Source organism: Diabrotica virgifera, chromosome 8, assembly GCF_917563875.1.
Source record: "Diabrotica virgifera virgifera chromosome 8, PGI_DIABVI_V3a".
Lineage (NCBI taxonomy): Eukaryota > Metazoa > Arthropoda > Insecta > Coleoptera > Chrysomelidae > Diabrotica > Diabrotica virgifera.
Genome location: NC_065450.1, coordinates 140335691 through 140360421, shown reverse-complemented (window position 1 = coordinate 140360421; position 24731 = coordinate 140335691).

The following is a 24731-nucleotide window of genomic DNA, read 5'->3' as shown; positions in this document are numbered from 1 at the left end:
CTAATTTATTACCACCCTAATAATTTTTCACCCCTTAACCCCGCTTCAGGAGAGATGTCACGCTAGCTTAATATTCAAGCTAGCAAAATTCTCGATAAAACGGCATTGCATTAGGGGAATTAAATTTAACCTATGCAATAATTTTTCACCCATGTTAAACTAATTTATTACCACCCTAATAATTTTTCACCCCTTAACCCCGCTTCAGGAGATATGTCACGCTAGCTTAATATCCAAGCTAGCAAAATTCTCGATAAAACGGCATTGCATGAGCGGAATCCAATTTAACCTATGCAATAATTTTTCACCCATGTTAAACTAATTTATTACCACCCTAATAATTTTTCACCCCTTCACCCCGCTTCAGGAGAGATGTCACGCTAGCTTAATACTCAAGCTAGCAAAATTCTCGATAAAACGGCATTGCATAAGCGGAATCCAATTTAACCTATGCAATAATTTTTCACCCATGTTAAACTAATTTATTACCACCCTAATAATTTTTCACCCCTTAACCCCACTTCAGGAGAGATGTCACGCTAGCTTAATATTCAAGCTAGCTTTGCGGCTTCTAATAGTACTAATCATTGCCTTTCCAACGCATGTCTAATTTTGAAAATCGGTTATACCATTTAAAAGTTACCGAGCTCAGACATATGACTCAATTTCTAATTAAAAAAGGGAAAATGTTTGTGGATATGTACAGTTGAGACCACGAATCTTTACCCATGTGTCATTAAAACCTGGCGAGATAAAACACATATTTGATAACTCAAATTTTAACCCGTAATAGGAGCAGTAGCTACTTACTGTCACTTGCTCTTGCGTTTAGTAAATTTCAATTTCCGACTTATCATCAACTTATTTCGTAGGCTTTAAATGATGACGCACGGGTAAAGACTCGTGGACTTAACTGTATGTATCTATGTATGTATGTATGTATGTGTGTGGATAAGTTAAACCGATCTGAATTTTTTTTCTGTGTTTGAAGAGGGGGTTAGGGCCGATTCAGAACCGGTGTAGTTTGTGATTTTTGACCACCCATAAGCCAGTTATAGGACTTGGTAGGTACAAAACGGTATGTTTTTTGGGGGTATATATCTTCGGTTCAAGAATATACAGGAGAACCGCAAATACACCAAATCAATAGTGTTGATTTAAGCTTTCAAATGGTGTGTAAGCCGTCAGGATCAGACATACACGCGGCTCAGTATTATAGCCGAAAAACTGAAAAACTAAACTTTGAAAATTTTGGATTTTTAAGTTATTTTTTTTTAAGTTACAGGCTTTATAAGTATGACCGTATGACCAAATCTATTATCTATGGGAAAAAACGGGTTTCTAGCTCAATAATTCCTGTAATCAGTTAGCATACTTGACCTTAGATGCATCAGATACTACTTTTCAATACGTTTCAAACTCATGTTTAGTGATCAAAATCGGTTAAACCGTTTAAAAGTTATTGAGCTACAGAAGTATAATCCAGTTAACGATTATTCTCGAAATGGTTTATGTAGTTGTAGTGATTACGACGCTAAATTTGATCTGGCAACGGGCAATCAGAGTTTATTTTGCCAGCCATCCCAATATTTTTTTTCAATCTATTTCGAATAGAAAAGAATTGAGTGTACATTCGATGGACACTAGGTCATTTGGGAGGTAATGCGACAAAGTAGACCATTTATAAAGCTTAACGTGTAATCGAGAAACATTGCATTCAACTTCATACATTTAATTTATAAATAACTTTAAAAAACTCCCAATACAAGAATAAACGATAAACGCCGTAAAAATGAGTGGCGCATACAATATTCCAGCTGCAAAAGATCTGATATGAATATTACGTGGCGCGACAATGTATTTTCATTTCGATGCAAAACAAAATTCTAGTTTTATTTTAAAAGATTTTTCCATAATATTTGCTAAATTTGAAGTAAACGCGCCACAATAGAGTTTCAAAATTCAAACTGTATCAAAGTTAGTCTTTTGTGACGCGTTTTACTTCAAATTGAGCAAATATTGTGGAAAAATCTTTTAAAATAAAACTAGAATTTTGTTTTGCATCAAAATGAAAATATATTGTCCCGCCACGTAATATTCATATCAGATCTTTTGTAGCTGGAATATTGTATGCGCCACTCATTTTTACGGCGTTTAGCGGTTTTTTATTCTTGTAATTATTATTGTTATAGGACTCAATAATTGTCATCTCTTAATATTTTTTAAAAGATCAGTCTAAAAAACTGATTTTTAGATTTTATCATTAATAATGAATAAAACACGAATAGGTATAATATATCTACGTTATGTCAATTGACAGTGAACTGTGATATATAAGTATAAAAGTAAAATAATTTTTAAATTAACAAGTATGTAATTTTGAATATAGCTAACACAGCCCTTTGGAACATTTATTACTTAATTTTTATAATAGGGTACCGATAATAATGCATTTTATGATACTATTCTTTTCGCATTTCAAAGTGATAAAACCACCACCCAGATGTTTACCTATTGTATCTATTACTATTGTTGTAGTAAGTGGATTGTCTGTATGAAAATTTATTTACTTCTCTGAATAATTTCTAACCACGTTAGTACAGGAAAGTTAAGATTTAAGGACAAAAAAATAATTTTTTACAATTTTACTGTACTTTATATTATTCTGAAGCTGTTTCTTTGTGGAATCTTTTTGAAAAAAATTTACTATTGTATTGAGAAATATATACTATAGTTTAAGCCAGATTAAATTAAATTTTTAAAAGAATTTTTTTACTAAGCAACACAAACAAACTATTTTTAATTTATTAATATTTTGTATTTCAATGACGACTTCCGAAGTGGAAGCCGAAACATCAATAAATGTCATTTTTAATTTGAATTGTGGCTTATTTACAAATAAAATATGTAGTACATTTCACTATACCTACTATATTTATAAGTAAAATAAGAAAGGGCTCTGGTAAGTTTTTACTTAATGTTAACCAACCTCATAATTTTACAACCAAAACCACACTGAATGGGAAACATTCCACAAGCTACACATTCGCGTTAGCTGAATGCAAATATTTTTGCATTCTAATGTATAAATGCTTAATTATTAATTTGTACTGCTAAGTAGTTCATATTTTGACTTGAGTAGGCTAAGTTATAGATTACAGGGGGAAAACAATAAATGTCACATTGTATACATATCGAGATAAACACCAATAAACGTTTCATTCTTATGATATTCTAAAAACCACTTAGGATATTCTTAGCAAAATTCTGCCGACTCTTGTTTTAAAATCTTAATATAATATTAATCTAATATTATTATATACAGGATGAGTCATGAGGAACTGTACTCCTACCTCGTATAGAGGCCCCTATGGGGTATAAGAAATGACCATTAAAAAGTATCTGCTCTCATTGTTTAATAATATACAGGGCGAGTTTTGCATTTTGACAGAAATTTGTATTCGTCATAATTTTTGAACGGTCAGATCGATGTGTCTCTTATTTTGGTCAATCGTTACACTATTACCACCTAATCAACTGATTTATTCAAACTAGAAAAAAATCAGGTTCGGCTTTAAAAAATTAGTTCGTTTGGGTCTTAGAAAAAATTTCACCCTGTATACGCTTTTTGAAAACTCTAATATAAGTTTTACAAATTAGACAAATAGGCAATTAAAATGGCATATTTATTTTTTCCCCACACGATTACATAAATTTTTATAAAAAAATCAAATTTGACTATGAATTAAAAGTTTGGTAAAGTGAACCATAGATTTAAAAAAATTAACTTTTATTACAAAAATTAATTTTTTTTAAATAAATATTTAATTTATGTTACCACCCAATCAACTGATTATTCAAACTAGAAAAAATCGGGTCCGGCTTTAAAAAATTAGTTCGTTTGGGTCTTAGAAAAAAATTTACAAATTAGACAATTAGGCAATTAAAATTGCATATTTATTTTTTCCCCACACGATTACTTAATTTTTTATTAAAAAAAATCAAATTCGTCAACATCGCAATTTTACCATAAAAATAAAAAAAAAATTAAACAGCGTTTTTCTTAAAATTAAAAGTTTTACCATTTTTTTTCTATAACACGTCTAGATTTAAAACTCCCCATAACACTTCTCTTTAGACTCTATAGTTTAACAAAGACGTGATCAAATAGATAAATTTTAAATTTTTTCACTTAATTTTTGCGATTTAACTTTGCAATTCATGAATCTGCACCTTTTATTTTTAAAAATTCATAACTTTTACGAGAAGAAGACTAAAAGTCTATAACAATTTTCATAATCTTCACAATGGTAAGAGATATGTGCTGTAAAAATTTTAGAAAAAAAATATTAAAATGGAACAAAGTTGTAGCGAATTAACCGTGATATATTTTTTTCATTTTTGGGTTAAAATTCTGATTTTCACAAATTTGATTTTTTAATAAAAAATTAAGTAATCGTGTGGGGAAAAAATAAATATGCCATTTTAATTGCCTATTTGTCTAATTTGTAAAATTCATATTAGAGTTTTTAAAAAGCGTATACAGGGTGAAATTTTTTCTAAGACCAAAACGAACTAATTTTTTAAATCCGGGCCTGATTTTTTTCCAGTTTGAATAAATCAGTTGATTAGATGGTAATAGTGTAACGATTGACCAAAATAAGAGACACATCGATCTGACCGTTCAAAAATTATGACGAATACAAATTTCTGTCAAAATGCGAAACTCGCCCTGTATATTATTACACAATGAAAGCAGACACTTTTTATTAGGTCATTTGTTATTCCTCATAGGAGCCTCTATACGAGGTGAGAGCATGTACAGTTCCTCATGACTAGGGAGCGGATTTATATTCGATCAATTTTGATGAAATTTGCGCATATATATGCGGTAAAAAATTACGAAATATGTGCAAGATATGCACAAAAATTCAAAAAATGCGCATTTCAAGAAACCACAAGTTTTCTGTTCTATTCTATTCTAGGGGATCCTTTTATAGGGGGGGTGGCAATCTTATTTATTATCTTTCAAATAAAATAATTTTTTTATAATTTTACGTATTTTTTATGGGAAAATTTTTTTATATATGCAATTTATTCACAGTTTTTACAAAAACTGCTACCAATAGTTACCTATTTAAAATAAAACAACAATATCACTATAAATTATCTTCGATTATAATTCACTACAATTTGTTTTTCCAAATTCTTTACGAGGAAACATATTATTTGATCAGATAAAATATTTTTATAGCTTGAAAAACTACTTTCAACATCAATAGAAGTAATTGGGGCGTATTTAAAATAACTTGTTAATTTCCGTTAGAAATTCGTAAAACTATGGTGTAAATTCTCTTAACAATAGAGGATTTAAAAGAATTACCAGAATAATTATAGGTACCTACTAAATATAATAAAAGTAAATAAAATTCGGATTTCCGGGTAAACCATCCTTCATCACTACAACCTAAAATCATTTTATAACGGCGTACGATAAGCACTAATAAGTACTTTGTGTAAAGATCGGGTATTTTCTAAGAAAAAATTAAAGGCAGTGAATGAGCCGTCTCTCTTCAGGTAGTTCTCGAATTAATATATAATATATATGAAGGGCTTAATGTGAAACAATGACAAGCCTCAAAAAGGTAAAAATGAGATATTTGACTTTGAATGTTAAAAATAATATTAAAAAATCCAGTAACAACTTTTATTGTTTTAGTTTAGATATTTCGATGCATCATGCCCTATGAGATCATAGTTGACAACAATATTAATAAAATTACTTGAAACTCGAGAAAAAACAGCATTTATTTAAAATAAATGTGGCATGTTACATTATTCCATTAATAATAAATACCCAAATTTTTGATATATATGTAGATTCATAATTTTCTATTATTGACTGAGTTCGTGGTGGTTTCAACCCTATACGTGTTAAACAGTGTTTATTTCTTTGTCTCCATCAACTTGTTGGAATTTTTGACGGGTGTGTTTGGTTTTGTCCTTTTTATTGACGGACCTTGTTCATTATCCTACAACCAAATGCAATAATATAACAAACCACGTCATAAGCCACTACATTAATCTTGAATGGTAATAATGTGACAGGTCACATTTAGGAAAAAATTACATATCGCTGTATTTTCATTACTTGAGTCACTTCTAGATTGTACATAGTCAGGGTTACGGTCACTGTCATCGAATGTCAAGTCAACTTTACTATTTTTCTTGCTAGAATCATCAGAACTCAATAATTATCCGAATTGCTTCCGCCCATGTTCGCCATTTTGATGTGGCTTGTCATGTCGAGTAGATACTAGAGACAAACTAGACCTATGCAATAGTGTGACCATAGATTTATCGGGCCATCTATTAACGAAGGGCTGAGATAATTTGTTAGTGGCTTGTTATACTATTACTTTAACCAAGAATAATACTAACTTGTTTTGAAATCATGTGTGGCTTGTCATTGTTTCACATTAAGCCCTTAATATATACATACGACAGCCTGTGCGGGGAAATATTTTGTGTTGAATTAAAAAATTTTTTTAATTTTTTTTGGACTTATATGTTTTTAAATAGGCTCAAAATTTGCATGTTTCTTTAAAAATATGCATGTTTCTTTAAAAATATGCAAAATTTAGTAAAGTTCTCAAATATGCGAAATATGCATGCAATATGCATTTAGCATAAAATCCGCTCCCTACTCATGACTCACCCTGTATAGGGTGGAAGGCACTTATGGAACAAAATTATTTCTGTCCTTGTTTTAAACAATTTTAAAAAACGCCAAGACCCGTCCATTTTTAAATATAAATATACGCTTTTTAAACCTAAATTTGATTGTACAGGGTGATTCACGCAAGTCTAGCATAGTCCATAAGCTTTATTTTTAATGAAACACCCTATATATTTTTATATTTTTAAAAGTTGCTTATCAACCTGATTTCATCGAACTACATCATGTATGGTATATTATGAATAATACAGGGTGAAATTTTGAAATTATAATGTGTGGAAACCACTTATGGAAAAAAACTGTTTGTGTCCTTATTTTAAAAAATTATACCAAATTGTTCTATATGGTCCATATATTGTTCATTTTGAGCGTCCGGTTTGGGGGGCGGGGAGAGATGGGAGAGATGGGGGAGAAGTCGGTAAATTAGTAGTTTTTTACGTTTTTCGTCAATATTTCTAAATCTATGATTTAGGATAAACAATGTTCTATACAAAAATGTTCTACATAAAATTTAACAAAATTTCATAAAAAAAGGTCCTATACATAATTGTTATAAAATCAACGGTTCCGGAGTTACGGAGGGTGAAAAGTGGAGGTGATGATGATTTTGGGTGGTGAGGCTGACGTTTTTCAAGGGCTTATCACTAACATACCATCGGCCACTAAAATAGCAAATATTATTTACAAAACACAATGCTGTTAAAGACAATTTCTTTCATCAGTAATAATACCTAATATAAACAATTCCGCTCACGAGGTGCCATTTTTTGGAATTCTGCTGGCTTGAATATTAATCTAAGGGAACATCTCCCCTGGAGTGGGGTTAAGAGGTGAAAAATTATTAGGGTGGTAATAAATTAGTTTAACATGGGTGAAAAATTATTGCATAGGTTCAATTGGATTCCGCTCATGCAATGCCGTTTTATCGAGAATTTTGCTAGCTTGAATATTAAGCTAGCCTGACATCTCTCCTGAAGTGGGGTTAAGGGGTGAAAAATTATTAGGGTGGTAATAAATTAGCTTAACATGGGTGAAAAATTATTGTATAGGTTAAGTTGAATTCCGCTCATGCAATGCCGTTTTATCGAGAATGTTGCTAGCTTGAATATTAAGCTAGCCTGACATCTCTCCTGAAGCGGGGTTAAGGGGTGAAAAATTATTAGGGTGGTAATAAATTAGTTTAACATGGGTGAAAAATTATTGCATAGGTTAAATTGGATTTTCCTCATGCAATGCCGTTTTATCGAGAATTTTGCTAGCTTGAATATTAAGCTAGCGTGACATCTCTCCTGAAGCGGGGTGAAGGGGTGAAAAATTATTAGGGTGGTAATAAATTAGTTTAATATGGGTGAAAAATTATTGCATAGGTTAAATTGGATTCCGCTTATGCAATGCCGTTTTATCGAGAATTTTGCTAGCTTGAATATTAAGCTAGCGTGACATCTCTCCTGAAGCGGGGTTAAGGGGTGAAAAATTATTAGGGTGGTAATAAATTAGTTTAACATAGGTGAAAAATTATAGTATAGGTTAAATTTGATTCCGCTCATGCAATGCCGTTTTATCGAGAATTTTGCTAGCTTGAATATTAAGCTAGCGTGACATCTCTCCTGAAGCGGGGTTAAGGGGTGAAAAATTATTAGGGTGGTAATAAATTAGTTTAACATGGGTGAAAAATTATAGCATAGGTTCAATTGGATTCCGCTCATGCAATGCCGTTTTATCGAGAATTTTGCTAGCTTGAATATTAAGCTAGCGTGACATCTCTCCTGAAGCGGGGTGAAGGGGTGAAAAATTATTAGGATGGTAATAAATTAGTTTAACATGGGTGAAAAATTATTGCATAGGTTAAATTTGATTCCGCTTATGCAATGCCGTTTTATCGAGAATTTTGCTAGCTTGAATGTTAAGCTAGCGTGACATCTCTCCTGAAGCGGGGTTAAGGGGTGAAAAATTATTAGGGTGGTAATAAATTAGTTTAACATGGGTGAAAAATTATTGCATATGTTAAATTGGATTCCGCTTATGCAATGCCGTTTTATCGAGAATTTTGCTAGCTTGAATATTAAGCTAGCGTGACATCTCTCCTGAAGCGGGGTTAAGGGGTGAAAAATTATTAGGGTGGTAATAAATTAGTTTAACATGGGTGAAAAATTATAGCATAGGTTCAATTGGATTCCGCTCATGCAATGCCGTTTTATCGAGAATTTTGCTAGCTTGAATATTAAGCTATCGTGACTTCTCTCCTGAAGCGGGGTTAAGGGGTGAAAAATTATTAGGGTGGTAATAAATTAGTTTAACATGGGTGAAAAATTATTGCATAGGTTAAATTTGATTCCGCTTATGCAATGCCGTTTTATCGAGAATTTTGCTAGCTTGAATGTTAAGCTAGCGTGACATCTCTCCTGAAGCGGGGTTAAGGGGTGAAAAATTATTAGGGTGGTAATAAATTAGTTTAACATGGGTGAAAAATTATTGCATATGTTAAATTGGATTCCGCTCATGCAATGCCGTTTTATCGAGAATTTTGCTAGCTTGAATATTAAGCTAGCGTGACATCTCTCCTGAAGTGGGGTTAAGGGGTGAAAAATTATTAGGGTGGTAATAAATTAGTGAAAAATTGGTGAAAAATTATGGCATAGGTTAAATTGGGATTTGCTCATGTGGCCATGCTAGCTTAAGGTACCTCACAATATCACTTTTTTTCTTTGACATGTTGGCTATGCGTATGCCAAATTTTATGTTAATCCAAACGGTTCTTTAAAATTTACAGCAAAATCAAATAATGTACTATTACTATACAGAAGAATTGCCGAACGGTATTCCGGTTGGAATATCATACAGAGCGTTAATTTTGGTGGTGGCGGAATAGTGCTCTCGAATGGTACTTCTTGGAAAGGACAACCGAACTTGTGGAGGTGGTTGGGTGAATGACAGCTGATACGTATATTAAAAACATTTTAGTAGATTATGTTTTGCCATTTTCCATTGATACTGGATAATATGCTCACGCAATTAACGCACGTCTTCATGTCGCTAGAATAATTATTATTATTACAAAAATTTATAAATTAACATAATATGTAATCAATTGTTTGTTTATTTTAACTGACTTTTCCAGTCTGTCATAATAAATAATATAATGTCAAACCAATCAAATACACTGCTCAAAATAATCAAATCTTACTAAGAGTCGTATCAGTTTCTTTAGGAACCAGCTGTACTTAAATATGGACTACTGTTCTACTAATAACCATATAGGTATTTAGCTCCTAGTAAAGTTCAAACTATACTTTGGATTTCATGTTGCATAATTTTTTAATAGAGGAAAATACAATAGTTCCTAATTGGGATCAAACTGAAGATAATTCTAATGCAAATATTTTAGCACAAATATCAAAATAAAATAAAAACACAAATAATCAACCTCAAACAGTCAACGCAAAAATTCTGGTTAACATTAAAATGTTAAATTTATAAGTTTTTAAAAGTTTATAAATTTTATAAAATCCTTAAAATCAGCTGTAGAGGGGTATTCCCATCTCGGCTCACTATAATCCTTTAGTCCTTTATTATACCCCAGGTACATTTAAAAAACCCCCAGGTCGGCTCGAAGATTAACAGGTAGGTATTAGCACCCCATTAGTAGCTATAATAATAATTTTATTTTGGAATTATAGATTAGAGAAAATTTCTTATTAACATAGGAAAACATCCTACCCTCAATACCCCACAGAAATTTTGGGTTCTTTGCGAATTTAAGAAAGTTTCTCTTGGTTGTAAATGTTGGCCGTGGAATCGATTTCGCTACTGATACATAGAATAAAGCTTGGTTAGATGTTTGAGACATATTGACTGTTTGGGTATCTGCTACGCCACTGCTCACGTAGTCAAAAGCAATTACGTTTTTACCTTGAAATTACACCTAATTTAGCTTATATGTATTATGGTAAAGGTTTGGCTTTTTATCCATTTTAAAATAAAAATAGATTGCCGATGGTAAGGCAATCTTGAAAAAATAAACCTCAACTAATAATGAATGATTTATACATAAATCTATTTCTAGTTGAAAGTACACTAATGTCACTGTTTTTGCACTATGTTTTACAAAGCACGACAAAATAAAGAACGATGCTACTCGACACCTCGTATATTATAAATTTTCACCTCGTATAAATGTATTTTTTTCCATTGAGATGTAAAATTATTTGACAGTAACAATTAATATCCCATGAGCCGAGCTGGTATATTTTATATCGGGCAGTTTTAATCGTTGCGCCAACTTGGGACATTTTTAAAAGACCTGCCTGTTTCTTGGGCCGAGATAGACACTGCCCGCTGTAGACGCAGTACTACCATATCAATGTAACGTGACACAGGGTGACAAACAAAATTTCGACCAATCACGTGCCGAATTTCATACAATTTTCGATACAAGAACTTGCATAGTGTCATACAGGGCACAAATGTACGTACAAGAAACAATACAAGAAAATGTATATAACTTTCTAATATCAGAAACGATATTAGAAATGATACAAGAAAATGCATAGTGTCATACAGCCTATATACTGATACGTCGCTAAAGAGTTCTAAAATGTTATAAGTCATTAGTGTAAAAATTTCATAACAGTCGAGTAAACTTGCCTGCGGTTTGACCAATTTACAAACAAGCATTACGGCGCGCTAAATTTGAATTACTCTTCCTGGTTTAACCCTTATCCGGGCAACACATTTTACTTACATAACCGGGCAACTCGGTTCCGTTGGGCCCACCACTGTTCTTGATTGTACTATTCATATTTACCCATATATTTCTAAAAAAAAATTTTGATTTTTTATTAAAGTTAAATTTAAATTGTCTAGATTAAGAAAAAGGTAGTATGCGGCAGTGGCGCACCCAGGGAGGGGTTTTGGGGGTTAAAACCCCTACCAGGGCACATAAAAAAGTATAAAGAATAGTATGATAATGTAACTTGTCTTTCAGAAACAATACAAAAAAATTTCGGTGCCCAAGCGAAGCTAGGACAAATAATTCCCAAGAAATATTTGCTGCCGAATAGTTCTCTAAAAAATTTCCCGTTAATGCAATCGACTCAAATGTCTTTCAGCCTCAGTGCGTGAGAGCTACAGCAATCGCCATGAAACCGCTTTTCGGCACGAAAATAATGATTAGCAATTAAGATTAGGCATGAATTGTAATTTCGATTACCAAATTTCGAATTTCAATTCCATGCCGAAAACTTAAAATTTTACATGACAATCGAGTGAGTTTTTCAAAAATCGTGGAAGATATAGGGAATGTGCTAAGACTGTGGAAACCATGTTGTAATTATTCGCTTAAATCTTTTACTCACTCTGCTTTGAATAACTATGTACAAAACATTGCCTATTCGTGATGAGAACTAGAGTTGCACAAGTTTGACTTGAATGTTTGAACTTGACTTGAGTTTGACTTAATTTCAAATCAAACTCAAGTCAATCCTTCTGACAAATAATTCAAGTCAAGTCAAACTGGTCAATCGTACAGGTTTGAAAATTCAAACTGTTTGTCAAACTAGTTTGAAAGAGTTTGAAAAATAATTTATTTCGTAGATATACTTTTTTAACAATCCACGAGGAAAATAAAATTCCTGTAGCTGGCTGTATACCATAAATCACAAAAAATACAGGATCCTTCGTAAAAGGTATATTTAAAAGACCCTAATAAGGGTTGCATCACAAAACAAAACGTTTTCGGATTAACAAGTAATCCATCATCAGTGTTAAGCCAATAACATGTACGCGTGAGCCACCAAAAAGTTATGGGTAAAAACCCTTTAAAAGTTATAAGACCTATCTATATATTATGTTTAAAATAGTTAGATGTTGCAAATATTCCTGGATATTACCCAGGGCAACACAGGACTCTAACCCACGTGGATGTGATATGAAAGGGACGAACCTCACATATTGAAAATTGAGTGTCAACTATATCTTTTAAAGGGTTTTTACCCATAATTTTTGGTGGCTCACGCATGCATGTTATTGGCTTAACACTGATGATGGATTACTTGTTAATCCGAAAACGTTTTGTTTTGTGATGTAACCATTATTAGGGTCTTTTAAATATAACTTTTACAAAGGATCCTGTATTTTATTTTTTTTATTTTTTTATATACTTTTTTGTTGAGATAGACATGTCAGTTGCCAATTAAGATAAGAAATTTAATAATACATTGAGTGCCATATAAATCATCCTTTAGTTCCAATAATTTTAGTATTTGTTTCCTTCTACTCATTTTTAAAAATCATGTTGACACTTTCACAGTAAACTATTTTTTAGCACGCACAACAAAATTAAATAAAAAATATTAAATGAACAGTTTTTGGTTCAAATGGGATCTAGCTATTTTTATAATTTTCTGCTTTTATAACCGATAACAATTAACACCGGCTCCGTCTTCAACGACAGAACGAAAGTCATAAAAAAAAGTGAAAGTTAAAAAGGAAGAAAACAAAGAACCTCAAAAATCTGTTTCCGTGCCAACCCCTTTTTAAGGCCTAGTTCCTTGGAATTTTATGGTCAAATTTGGATTATCTAAAAGTGGTGTGTACTAAAAGTAAGTAAGTCAAGCTGCGTTTAGCAGAAGGTACTAATAAAACAGTAGAAGTTGACCTGTACCTCACAAATCAGACTTTTGAAATTAAAAGTTGTACGGTTGGAATAGAATCAATATTTATACATGAAAAACAAGCTATTGATTTATACTCTTAGTACAGAAATGATTAATAAACATTCAAAATTCAAAATATAGAAGAATCCCGAAAGGTTCATTTTATGACTTATACTATATTCTTAGTACATTGCACGTTAGACATAATATAAAGATTTTATATAGATTATTTGTATTTTTCAATTTAATAACATATACACTGTGTCCGTAAAGTATGGAACAAATTCTTTTTTAGCTAAACAGAGCACTTTAAGAAATAATCCTGAAACAGGTCGATTTTTGATTTTAATTTACCGTATTTTAAAATAATATTCTAATATACAGGGTGAATTACTTTCGAGTAATGACGTCACCGTCATTTTTTTTTAATGGAACACCCCCATTTTGTCTCAATTTTCGGATTACTCTAGCTGAGCTGATTCCAAAAATGTATCACATGTTGATTCCAATTGGTACAGGGTGGACAAAATACAATAGTTTTTTGTGTGCTCATAATATTAAATTTTAATTAATTTTTGATATTAAATTAAAATATAAATTAAACAATATAAAAAATTAATTAAAATCAAAAATTAATTAAAATATCAAAAATACAATAAGTATTTTTGATAATATTGTTAATTTAACTAACGCGTTACTTTATGAACACACACAAAGCTATTGTATTTTTGTCCACCCTGTAGCACTTTGAATCAACATGTGATACATTTTTGGAATCAGCTCAGCTAGAGTAATCCGAAAATTGAGACAAAATGGGGGTGTTCCATTTAAAAAAAATGACGGTGACGTCATTACTCGAAAGTAATTCACCCTGTATAGTAGAATATTATTTTAAAATACGGTAAATTAAAATCAAAAATTGACGTGTTTCAGAATTATTTCTTAAATCGCTCTGTTTAGCTAAAAAAGAATTTGTTCCATACTTTACGGACACAGTGTACATATATAAACACAACATTTTCACTTTAAAAAAATTCCATCATTTTTTGACGGAAACTTCAAAATTAATGTGTACATTAATGGGGACAAGACTGTTATTCTGGCCAAACGCTGGCATAAACAGACCAAAGTCGGCGCTTAGTCTACAATTGCGAAACTGTTATGAATGGCAGTTATGGATATATGGCAGTTATGAATGGCAGTTAAGAATGGCAGTTATGAATATAGTCTTGTTATGCAAAACTAAAAACCCTTAAGAGGATCGGTACGTATTTTCGGCTGCAATGCTATTCAAATGGGGATTAATTTTTTTCGAATCCTGAGAAAACTAATAAGTATTTTTGAAAAATGTAAACGCAGAATGAAAGATCACGTTATTAGCGAGGGCCGAAAGTCCCTGAGAACTTCTATAATGTTTATTTTAATAAGTTACGGGGGTGAAAAACTAAGAGAAAATTTAGTGTGATTTTTAATTTCAAATATATCATTCAAAATAAACTTTTTATTTATTCTAAGGGACTTTCGGCCCTCGGTAATAATTTAGTCTTTCATTCTGCGTTTAAATTTTTCAAAAATATTTATTGGTTTTTTCGGGATTCGAAAAAAATAAACACAATGCCGTGGTAATATTTTCCAAATCTATCTTTGTCTTACAACGCACTCAGCCGAATATAATATGTGGTCCTTGTTCTCTGATATTGTCAGCATATATTGTCAGTCAGACACTGACAATCAGTGACAATTTTAAATATTTGACATTGCATCGGGAATATGTTGAGTCATTGATTAAATATTATTGATATATAATGTATTTGATAAATAATTGATTTAAGACGTGAACTTAATAAAAAGTTATTTATTGTGTTATTTGTGTTATTGTGTTATTTATTGTGTATTATTTGTGGAAGATCCAAGCAGAGAATACATCAGGATAATATATTCTGTGATCCAAGTATTTTGTTGTTAAAGATGTTCAAAATTGTAAGCGTTCCATAACAATATATTATTAAAAAGTCACTTTAACACTTTTTCTCTTTTTTCCATTGAGTATTAGTCTTTGTTGTACAAATAAATTATTACAATCACTGAATACATAGTTAGTGAAAAAATTCACATTTATTAACTGAATTAATAATTTGCAATTATAAAAATAACAGTTATCCAAGAACATTCAAAACCCATCTCTTTAAATTAATGATGACATTTTCAAGTAGAATGAAATTCTAGTAATGTTTACATATCCATACCAGTGTGAATTTTACTACACGTAATTTGCCGTGTAAAGACAGAAAAAGTAGGGATACACGTAAAATATTTGCGAATTATGTACCCATAGCCTTAATAGACAGAATGTCGCTTGGTTTATTTTTGTTTTTCTTAGTAACCGTTAACGTGACAATAACAGGGATTTTTCCAAGATAGTTTTAGCTATGTGTCACCAGAATCCGCTGTTATCTCGATTTTAAAGAAATGGCGCTTGGTCGAGTTATGTCCTTTTAAAGAATTAGTTCACTGTTTGTGATTTTATAACGCTGTTCTTTATTTTTACATAATAGAAGTATGTATGCACTTTGCAATTTTCATTGTTTTGAAATCACCTGCCGCACCATCAAATAAATCAGTATATTTATTTTTCTTAATTAATACTGCTTCGACTACAGATTGTTTCTGTTAATTTTTGCAGTGAGAATACCTTCAATATCAGACTCAATTTGTTCTGGTACTTATTCTGAACCGAAAAATATCCACATTCAGATATTAGGTTTGTTCTAGCAAACAGTCAAACTAGTCAGAAACCGTCAGCAAACAGTTGGTCAGTGAGAGAACTACAGTCACCAGTGATATCCCCTCTACTCGCGCTGGTCCACTATTCGCTGATGGTTTCAAACCGTTTGAAACTGATGCTAGAACAAACCTATTATCTTCCAAAGCCACACACTTCAAAACGAACGTAATAAACAAGCCAAACATGGACGTCTAAATATGAACTACAAACTAATTTGCGGAGTAGCAGAATACAGAATGCAGAACAAAATCCATACGCTCTCAATTAGAATTGGAAATAAACACGTTGCCAATATGACATTCAAACTTCAAACTGTTTGAAGAAGTTTGATTTCAAGTCAAACCTAAAGATATCGAAATCAAGTCAAGTCAAACTTTTTTACAAAAAAAGTTTGATTTTCAAGTCAAGTCAAGTTTGTTGAATAAAATCAAACTAGTTTGACTTGATGCATCTCTAATGAGAACTCCTGGTCCTGAAAACGATAATCTTGATTGTAATTCAAAGAACCTGTTACTTTTTGTAAATTTAACGTCAAAAATATTTAGTTATTATCATCATCAATGGCGTTATAATTCTTCGAGTATCCTTGCGAGTGGTTTACTATTGCCTTCCATGTGTCGGTCCTGTGCCACTATTTCCCATTGTCTCACTCCCATTTTCTTCAGATCTTCTCTGACTGCATCTTTCCACCTTTTTCTAGTCCGTCCTACAGACTTTCTCCCATCTGACCTCTCCCCGAGTAGCTATGTCTGGTTTGATTTTTGGATAAATTTTTTGCATGGCATATTCTAAGGCCAGGTTAAACAACAATGGGGACAACGGATCTCCCTGTCTCAGTCCAGAATTTACGCAGAAAGCGTTTGATATTTCCCCACCTCTTCTAACTTGTGCAAAGAAGTTACTTACACACATTTGCGTTACCGCAGTTAGTTTCTTAGGTACGTCCAGCTCCACCATTGCATTCCATAGTGTAGGATGATTAATTGAATCGTAAGCCTGTTTGAAATCTATAAAGAACTGATGCACGTCTTGATTATACTCCCAATCCTTTCAAGCATTTGTCTAATAATAAATATTTGATCAAAATTCGATCTTCCGGGCCTGAAATCACACTGGTAGTCACCAACTATTTCTTCGGCGTACGGTAGTAATCTTTTTAGTAATACATAACGAAAAATATTTAGTCATCAGTTTCAATTCACTCCAAGCAACATTTCAGAAACCTGCTTCAAAAGCTTTCAAAAGCTATGTCAAAAACCTGTGTTCTGCGTTTTCATAACAAAGCTAAACATTCTTAATAGCGCAAAAATTTTTCATGGATGCACACAGATAATAGACAATGTTTTGAACATAGTTATTCAAGGCAGAGTCAGCAAAAGATTTAAGCGAATAATTACAACATGATTCCCACAGCCTTAGCTCATTCCCCATATCTTCCACAATTTTTGAAAAAACTCACACTCGTTTGTCATGTAAAATTTGAAGTTTTCGGCATATAATTGGAATTCGAAATTTGGTAATCGAAATTACAATAATTCATGCTTAATCTTAATTACTTAATAATTATTGTCGTGCCGAAAAGCGGTTTCATGGCCATTGCTTTAACTCTTATGCACTGAGGCTGAAAAACATTAAAGTCGATTGCGTTCACGGGAAAATTTTAGATAACTATTCGGTAGCAAATATTTCATGAGGATTTGTTGTGGGGATATTTTGTCGAAAAAAATTTGTGGTGATTATTTGTCCGGGATTTTTTGTGGGGATTTTTTGCTCGGGGATTATTTGTCCGGTGATTTTTTGTCTGGGGATTTTTTATAATTTGTGGGGATTTTTTATAATTTGTGGGGATTTTTTGTCAGGGATTTTTTGTCCGAACCACACCCAAGTCAACCTCCCCCCAAGTTAACCCCCCCTAGAGGAAAATTCTGGGTGTGCCACTGGTATGCGGTCTACCTCGAGTGTGTGATCTACCTGAAGAATTTGCACAAAATAATGAAATGCAAGAAAACTTCTGTAGAACAAATATTTATTCACAAGTAATACATATTTGGAGCCAAATAAAGACTTAATAAATAAATAAATAAATAAAAAATTTTGTAAATCTAAATAGTATTTCTGAAAGTTGAGGTTGACTTGATTGCTTTATTCCACACATCGCGTATTGCTGCTAATTTGTCGTTCCTTCTTTGTTCAGACCTCGTGTCCTTATAGTCAAATCGAACAAATCTTAGCAAATTTTTGAATCATTTTAACCCCATGGTAGCTTTAAATATAGTAGGGCCATAAAACTTACTCCAAATTATATCTACATTATGATTGTTGACACTCAGGTGCCCTGCAGTTAGTAGGAGTCCAATCAGGGGCGGCTCGTGATAGTACAAGATGGTGAGGCACACTACACTTGAGGAATATTATTATTATTATTAGCTTCTCTTTAATGATCCGAAGGTCGATTTTGTGACGTCATAACATGAGGCCGTCTACAAACATTGCCGTATTTATTTTAACGCTTGCAAATGATATTAAATAACTATTTTATTGGGAAAAGAATAGCAACGAAAGCCGGATACCATTTTACGTGACAGGCTGGTATTTAGAGAGAGACAAATTGTTTCCTGGTTAAGTCTGTGATAGGTTCATACTCATAGTAGCTGTTTTTTAGCTAAAAATAATTACTAATACCACATATCAAAACAGTATGCATCAGATGTTTCGTCCTTCCTGGGTCTCATCAGCGTTGTACAGCCATATTAAGCAAACTTTACATTAGAAAATAGGTACGTGAAAACAACGGACAACAACTGATTTTGTTTAATCAGTTGCCAAAATGAAATTATTGTACGCAAACAATATACACCTACAAACACTTGATAATTTTATTTTAGAACCAGTCTTATATTGTAAATGTATCTATTGAATATAGGGCAATACAAACAAGCAAAAAACAAATTACTGTTATATTATAAGATTGATTTATATGTTAAATAAACTAAGGGTTACATTTTGTTTTTTTTTGGTGTTTATTTTAAGTTTTTTTTATAAAAAGCGTGCTTAAAAGAAAATTAATTATTATAAAATTATAATAATAAAATGAAAATAAATAAAATAAAGTTATTTTTTACGAAATAAAAGGCAGATATCGAGCACTGAGTTTTATTTAATCTTCGAAAGTACACTTTCGCTCCTAGAGCATCTTCAGGAGCATTTCGTCAAAAAAAAGGAAGGTAAATACTTTACGTACACTACACGAAGGACAAACAGATAAATTTGAGTGCCGGTAATTTTGGTATTATACTTCTACATTTTGAAGATGGAGGTACAAACAGATAAATTTATCTATTTGTACGTTACAGTGTAGTGTACGTTCAGTATTTGTTAGATAGGTATATGTTAATTTAAGTTGCCACCACTTCAGATAATTAATGACATTCGAGGATACCTTCCTTTTTTTGACGAAATGCCCCTGAAAATGCTCTAGGAGCGAAAGTATACTTGGGCAAAACTTAATGCTCGATATTGGATATTTATATAATTTAGTATGTTAATATATATAAAAAACAAGTGGTGCCCTATCTAATTTTGTTCTGACATAAGTAATTAATAATTATTAAAAAATGACTTAAAATGAAATAAATTAAAAAAACATTTGGCCCGGGCAGATATTATTTTAGATTTTTTGGATCATTCGAAACAAAAAAGGACTTTCGTAATTGAATACCTATTTACAAAAACAACATAGGTAACTGTATTTTTAAAATTTCTGTAATTTGTTTGTGTAAAAACCTAATTTCTATAAAATAATTTGGAAATACCTATTAATAATATTATTTATAAATATTATAAATATAATATCTATAAATACTATCTATAAATAATATCATTAAAATTTTCAATTCTTTCATAAAAATTGAATTTTTACACTAAAAAATTACAGAAATCCTAAAAATATCTACACGTATGTTGTTTTTGTAGATAGCTCTTCAATTTTTCTCTAAGTTAATCGTTTTCAAGTTATAAACAATTTAAAACTGAATAAAGAACGAAAGATGGCGATTTTCAAGGCTTAAAATAAAGAGTAAAAAATATTATTTTTGTAATCATCAAGTACCTAAATTCAAGTTCAAACCTTCTTCTATCAGGTCCCGGTAAAATTTTTTCCATGTTCTACTCTAAAATGTCTTTTTTAAATTGTTAATGAGGAAGGTCCCTTATGGGAAGACGGGCGATCGGGCTCATTAGCAACTAAAAAAACAATATTTTAAAATGAAATAACTCCAAGATACTTATCAAAAACTGATAGAATAATGTTTGAACTTGAATTTACGTAGGTACTTTGTAATTTCAAAAAGAATATTTTTTCTTGTTTTTGAGTCTTGAAAATCGACATATTTCGTTGTTTTTTCGGTTTTAAATTGTTTATAACTCGAAAACGATCAACTTAAGAGAAAAATTACAAAATACGACCTTTTTGTTTAGAATGATTCAAAAGATCTAAAATAATATCTGCCTTGGCCGAAATGCTTTTTTAATTTATAAAAATAGTACATTGTTTACCGGGTAGGAAAAGCTTAACATTCCTGGACGACTGTGAAGATTGCTAAGTCGAGGCGCAAGCCGAGACTTAGCAACACAGAGTCCAGGAATGTGGCTTTTCCTACGAGGTAAACATACTATTTTTCCGCAAATCGTTTAAAATTCGACAGATATTGATTGATTTAAAAAAAACGCGATAATTTTATTCCCAAATAAATGGTGCTTTGAAATTCCTAATAAAATTACTTGGGTTACTATGGAAACGTATTGAGGTTGAATTGTCAAACTTGACGCTTATAAATTTAATTGCTGGTGTTCTCGAAAGTAAAATGATAAGTGATGATGAAATTTCCATTCCTGGAACTCCTCCAGAGCTGGTTGAGGCAGTGAATACTGCTTCATTAGAATTATTGCCAAAGAGGCCCGGACTGGGCCGCCGGCCCACCGGCCCGCGGGCCGGTGCGCCTTTTGCCTTCGTTAGTTAAAAAAATCCATTAAAAATCCATTAAAAAAATTAAACGCTGATTTTTTTTAACCTTTACACAAAGACTATGTGGCAACCATTCCCCTAAAAACTGTTTTTATTTAATGAAGAAACAGAAACTGCTATAGAAACCTATATAATGAAGCCAGTGAGTACAACAAAGTATAACTTTTACCAGGTATCAGATAATCAAATAGCACAGATACGACGCGCGGCGCCCTCGAAGACCATTTTTACGATTCGGGCGCCTTTCGTAGGTATCAATATCCGGTGTTTCTATTATAATACATAGGTAGCTTAGATTAGACGCGCGGCGCCCTCGAAGACAATTTTTACGATTCGGACGCCTTTCGTAGGTATCAATAATTTTCGCTGTCTCTGTTATAATAAATAGCTTAGATACGACTCGCGGCGCCCTTGAAGACCATTTTTAGATTCCTTTGCCTTTTGTAGGTATCAATATCCGCTGTCTCTATTATAATAAATAGCTTAGATACGACGCGCGCCGCCCTCGAAGATTATTTTTACTATTCGGGCGCCTTTCGTAGGTATAAATAATGTTCGCTGTTTCTGTTATAATAAATAGCTTAGATACGACTCGCGGCGCCCTTGAAGACCATTTTTAGATTCCTTTGCCTTTTGTAGGTATCCATATCGGCTGTTTATATTATTGTAACAAAATAATTATTGACCTACCCTCGTATACCAGCTCCCGTCTCCGGACAGACAGAACACTATCGATGTTTCGAGATACGCCGATGCAGCGACGATGACGTGCAAGCGGTCACATGGACATAGCTGGAGGATATATAGATATTTCTGGAATATCTGTATCGCATATATAAATAGGACATATTTGTAAATAGAGTTAGTCTTAAGCTAAAGTTTGTAAAGTAAACTTGTATAAATAAAAAATAAAGTCGTATATAAATTACGAACCGCTAGTTTTATTGTAATTAGAAGTAATTACACTGATAACCGCTACAGTTGGTGTTAACGGTGTGGAGTGTAAATAAATGAAAAGTGAAAAAAAAAGACTTTTGAACTTTATTCGTCGGGAATAATCGGAGTGCGTTAATTGTTCGGTATTCGGAAAGACTTTTGAACTTTATTCGTCGGGAATAATTGAAGTGCGTTGATTGTTCGGTATTCGGAAAGACTTAGACATTTTGAAAAGTACGTGTGTGCCGACCAAAGATGTTGCTACAAGAACTGACCATAAAACAGCTCCGTGAACAATTAGAAGAGTACGAATTAGACAGCAGTGGGTGCAAGATAGTCCTACAAGCACGACTCAAGGATGTCCTCACGAAGAACGGAGATGACCCAGAGACGTTCCACTTCCAGTCAGCAGAACAAGTAATCTTATCGAAATTAAAAACTGTTTCTGAAACGATCGATGAAACTTCTAGACAGAACAACGAGAAACTTGAGGAAGTTAGTAGACAGAACAACGAGAAACTTGAAGAAGTTAGTAGACAGAACAACGAGAAATTTGAAAGTGTTTCTCAAAAGATCGATGAAACTTCTAGAAAAAGCGACGATAAATTCGAAAATGTTGCTAAAAGATTTGACGAGACTTCTCAAGTAATTAAAGAAGTTTGTAGACAGAGCAACGAGAAATTTGAAAGTGTTTCTCAAGTAATTAAAGACGTTTGTAGACAGAACGACGAGAAATTTGAAGAGGTTTCTAGAACATTCGATAAGATACAGAAAAGCGTAGACGACAGTAAAGAAATGTTAGAAGATAAGATCAAACAACTAGAGACTATGGTAACCAATACGAAAGTGCTACCTTCAGTTAATGCAGTAGTTTTGGCCGTAGAAGAGAAGATCAAAGAATTAGAGAGCATGATAACCGATACAAAAGTGCAACCGTCAGTTCATGCAGTAGCTTTAGATCCTGTAGTGAAAGATGAACTACCGAGAGAAGAAATGTCGCATAATATGAGATTCAAATTACCACCATTTGATGGAAAGTCCTCTTGGTCCATATATCTTAGACAGTTTGAAGCTATTGCGACCGCCAATCATTGGACCGAACAAGAAAAGGCTGTTTCCTTGACTGCTGCTTTACGAGGTGATGCTGCAGATATATTAAGGTCAATTCCCAAGGGTCAAGAAAATTGTTACCAGACCTTGTTCACTCGTCTAGAAAAACGCTATGGAGATGCCCATCTACAACAAGTATACAAAGCACAACTGCGAAGTAGAAGTCAACGAGCAAGTGAGAATCTGCAAGAATTTGAAGCAGATGTGGCTCGTGTGGTGCGGTTGGCTTATCCAGAGGTGCCAGACAGCGTTTTAGAAGAAATTGCAGTAGATACCTTCGTCAATGGGCTGAAAGATAATGAACTACAGAAAGCTTTACGACTAGCAAGACCGAAAGTTTTAGATGAAGCACTTGCTATTGCATTGGAACACGAAACGGCTAGTCAAACTTCACGAGGCCATAGAGTAAGAACCATTGAAGAAAGTGACGAACACAACGATGAACGTCTGGAGGAAATGATACGGAGAGTATTAAGTAATCAGATGCCAAAGAGACGCGAGCCTAGATGTTGGAATTGTGGAGACGTAGGCCACATTCGTCGTAATTGTAAGAAGATCGTACAGCCGTCGGAAAACTAGAGCGGGTCGACACCAAGGGGCAACTGCCGACCTCGAGAACTAGAGCCCCCATAGTAACTGTCAACCTTACGTCCTCCGGTGGAATCCACAACTTATACATCGAAGGTCGTATCAGTAATAGATGTAGATCATTTTTGGTGGATACAGGTGCAACGAGAACTATCGCACGTCCAGATGTAGTACGAGACCATAATAAATTATCACCTGCAACAGTAAAGCTTAGAACAGCGACTGGTGAGCTAATTAATACATATGGCGAGGCTAATATGTCAGTATCCATTGGCCAGACCACAGTTGAACATCAAGTATTAATTGCCGAGATCTCCGACGAGTTCATATTGGGGATGGACGTACTACGAAAAGTGGGGGCAATATTGGATGTTCAAAATGGAGTTCTCAGGATCAACGGTGAAGAGTTGCCCTTTCACGACGACAAAGAAGATGTCATCCGCTTACTAACTACATGCGACGTAACCATACCCGGTAATAGTGAGAAAATTCTGATGACCATGCTTGATGGACACTGCCGAGAGGGAAGTTTAAGGATGGTCGAAGATGTAGAAAATGTCGAGTTCCTAACGGCGAAAACTTTGGTAAAAGTTCGAGATGTCATCCCTGTAAGAGTTATGAATTTAAGGGAAACTGCTATTAAGTTAAGTAGAGGAGCTTTGATCGGACAGTGTGTTCCCGTGGCTTCAATTTGCTCTATGAATACCAATGAGAAATCATCAAAGTCAAAGTATCCAAAAGACCTTGTCGAGATGATCATTGAAAGATGCCAAGACCTTGACTATGAACGAACGGAAAAAGTAAGGTCTATGCTGATAGAGTATCAAGATGTTTTTGCTATTGATAAGAAGGATAAGGGCAAAACAAGCATAGTAACGCATAAAATAAATACCGGAG